The sequence below is a fragment of the Amphiura filiformis genome, chromosome 14 (genome assembly GCF_039555335.1).
Source record: "Amphiura filiformis chromosome 14, Afil_fr2py, whole genome shotgun sequence".
NCBI lineage: Eukaryota > Metazoa > Echinodermata > Ophiuroidea > Amphilepidida > Amphiuridae > Amphiura > Amphiura filiformis.
This window is the reverse complement of record NC_092641.1, coordinates 24683920-24688141: the sequence shown is the minus strand read 5'-3', so window position 1 is coordinate 24688141 and position 4222 is coordinate 24683920.

The following is a 4222-nucleotide window of genomic DNA, read 5'->3' as shown; positions in this document are numbered from 1 at the left end:
TTAGGCCTGTATATATGTCAGTAATTCATGAAGTCCTATTGAACACAGAGATAGGGAAGATATCATGTCTCACCATTTGTGCACCCTAACTGGGGGGGGGGGGAAGGAAGCCATGGGTGGTGGTCTTTGATTTTGGTTGGGTATCCATGCTTATGAAGAAAAATGTAAAACAAGTTATGATTACCACCACTACTATACGGAATAAATTCAAATTCATTGCTTGTACATATTGTAGTTCCATGGCATCAAATATGTATTGATGGAATTGTACCGAATTGCATAAAACAGAGCCATGCTTTATTTAGTAAGGGTTTTGCATGTGGTATTTGGTATAGACTCACTCACTGCTGCACCACGTCGCTACACAACATGTCGCCACACACATCTAGATGGAAAATACCATGAGGATCTCATCAATTCTGTTCCTAAATTGGGTAAAAATGATGAGATCCAATGAGTTATGGATGTAAAAACACTGATTTCAGTGGTGTAATATGTATATAATGTGACATTGTTTGGCAATACCTCATTGGCTGGATTAATGTAGAGCAGAATGGATTTTAAAGAAAGAACTGAACGTGTCTCCAATTCCTTTTTCTGTATTGTACAAAGCAGAAATATGTGTAAAATAAAAGATTTGCTAGAAAAGCATGTCACCCTTTTGACATAGATTGTTTTGTTGCACAAATGTATCCACATTTAAGGATTCTTGTTCTAAAAGGGGGTTAAATCACATTGAGTGCTTTCTGAGATAAATGCCAAATAAGGTTGTTATGTACATGTAGTTTCAGTGCAAGTAGGTGGTTTTGTCCATGCAATTCCAATGCTCTACAACATTATTGCAATATGAAACTTGCACAGCCCCCTTATAACAGAAACTTACACTAGCTCCGTTTTTATAATTTTGTGACTTAAAGGAGTATTTCGTTATCTAGCATCCTCTTTTTATGACATTTTCAGTAGATATCCACGCAAAATGCTTATTCCCAAAATTTCAGTTGATTCCGAGTTTGCGTTTGCGAGTTATGCATGATTATGTGTATTACACTGCTCCATAGACAATGTGTTGTAATTTCGTTCTGGTATACCAGAACGAAATTCAAATTTCACAATATCTTTGCTACATGTAAATGAATTAATCTGCAAGAAATTTTTTGTACATAAACATGTAGCCAGAGGTTTTAACACCCATTGATGACATGTTAAATGATCTAAACTGGTCTAGACTTAACAAAAGATCGGAAATTTCATTGTATTGTACTATTTTCAAATGTCTCAACAATCTGGCACCAAGTTACCTTAATTCAAATTTCATTTATACATCATCCATTCACTCATATCCTACAAGACATCAATGTAGTGCAACTCTTGTTATTCCTAAATTTAAGTCATCTTCGGGTTTACAAACATTTCCTTTATACCGTTCTGTACAGCTGTGGAATAGACTCCCAGCCGATATTAGACTAAATGCATCTTCTATGTCAATGTCAATCAATGTTTTCAAACATAGTATTAAGCTTGTTGCCTGATATTTCACCTCCATGTATTAAGTTTTGTAGGTTTATATGTACATTTTAATTAATATAATTGTATTATAACATGTTGTGTAGTAAAAGCATTATACTCTTTGTAACTAGAACAGGGCCCTCAGGGAGAGCAACACAAAGTGCTGATGAGGCTACCCTGTATAAACAAAATGTAAATAAGTAAATAAAAATAAAGTGATATAAAAATCTCAACTTTTTTTGAGAAAAGTGGGGGGATGATGCTGTGGATCATGAAATGCCCTTTTAACTCCCTTAGAACTAGCATCCTCAATTGTTACCGATGATCTCAAACCTTGAATTATGGAAACCTGGCATTGAGCCTCATAATTGCTATTAAATTGTTGATCTAAAGTTGAAAAAGTATACATTTTTAGAATGGCAAAGACTTGATGAATCCAACTATGATGTCAAATTTTGGAAAATGGTCAGTGTTGGAAAAAAAAAACCCAACATTTTCTTTGACCCACACTTTTTGGACAACGTAACAAAACAATTCTTAAGTAAACATTTTTTCATTAATCTTTAAAAACTAGATATCAATATCCAAGACAAGTTTTTCATTTTTTTTCAATTTTGACCATATTTTGATTACGGTGAAGGACACCAGTTCAAATCCTTTGTTTGGAGCCAATCAATAATTTCACACATAACCTCTATGGATGTAGAATATTTGATGTAACATGTCCTGGTAATTTAATCTATTCACATTATATTTCCAGTAATTTTTAACTAATGAATGTTAGATAATATACTTCCACCAGGCATTTGACGTAATATATTATCGATTTACATCATCAAACATTCTTAGAAGTTAAACATTACTGGAAATAGAATGGCAATAGATTATAGCAAAGACATGTTACATGAAACATTCTATATGTCATGACCCTTAAGACCGTTTGTGATGTAACTCGTAAAATGTTTGATGATGTAAAATCGATAATATATTTCCACCAGATATTTGACATAATATATTATCAATTTACATCATCAAACATTCGTTAGAAGTTAAGCATTACTGGAAATAGAATGGGAATAGATTATAGCAAAGACATGTTACCATGGTTACATCAAACATTCTATATGTCCAATATTCAGAGTCTGTATGACCCTTAAGACCTTTTGTGATGTAACTCGTAAAATGTTTGATGATGTAAAATCGATAATATATTTCCACCAGATATTTGACGTAACATATGTGATGCGATCAAGCAAAATCAGTCGGAACTCGGCAATAATAAATTTTCAGTTTCTTACAGGATAGTAAAAAACATTTACAAGGCTGGATTTTGCAGAAAACCCCATTGAAATTGAACAACCAGTTCCAAAGATATGAGCAATTAAAGAGTTTCCAAAACAATAAGAAACAAAAGGAAATATTTCCTTTATTTGGCTATATCTCGAAATCAATATTTCCGAGTTCCGACTGATTTTGCTTGATCGCATCACATATTATCCATTTTACATCATCAAACATTCGTTAGAAGTTAAGCATTACTGGAAATAGAATGGGAATAGATTATAGCAAAGACATGTTACCATGGTTACATCAAACATTCTATATGTCCAATATTCAGAGTCTGTATGACCCTTAAGACCTTTTGTGATGTAACTCGTAAAATGTTTGATGACGTAAAATCGATAATATATTTCCACCAGATATTTGACGTAACATATTATCCATTTTACATCATGAAACATTCGTTAGAAGTTAAACATTACTGGAAATAGACTGGGAATAGATAAAATAGCAAAGACATGTTACATCAAACAGTCTATGACCAATTTTTAGAGTCTGTATGGCCCTTAAGACCTTATGTGATGTAATTTGTATGATACTGTGATGTTATTTATAAATGCCTCACTGACTGGCTTTCTGGCCTTATAGTGTTATTGAAACAGAATGAGTTTAGACAGAACCGAGCGGGTCACCAATATTTTTATATATTTTCCTCTATTGTACAAAGCATGAGTATGTATAAAAAAGATGATTTGTTTGTTTGTTTCAGTGTGTATATATACATTATACTGTAATGTTATTTTTTGAAATGCCTCACTAACTAGCCTGAAGAACATAAGTGTGATTTTGAAAGAACTGAGCTTGTCTCCAATATTTTCCAAAACAATTACACATGTAAAAGAGATGATTTGCTTATTTCGTACAGTAAACAAGGTTTTTTTTGCTTCACTTGTAATTTAAAGTAAATCTATGTCTGCTTTTAGCACAGCTCAGTATGTCAATACTAAAAAATGTAACAGAAGGATTTGAACCCTATCAGGTCTGGTTGTGACATGGAAACAGATAAACAATACACTTGTTAATAAAAAATAATTGTATGTGATAGAATTCGTATTGAAAACAGGTTTCATCCATTTTATGATATCTAAGCTAAACCAAGTTAGGCCGAGTAAAAAAAATACATGTTTCTCGTCCGCGCCCTCCTCCTTTTTTGAAGATTTTTCAAAGTTCTTTTTATTTTGTAAACTTTCAGTTATAACTTGTTGAAAAAGATGTTACAGAAGTTGAAACTTATTTTACGGCTTTGTAAATGCATAATACACTTGGATCCACAACATGCTCATCTATCAAGGCACAGTTCTTTAACCCCAATACATTTGTACATTCATTTAATGACCATAGAAAATGTGGGTACAAAAACTCATACTCTGCAACT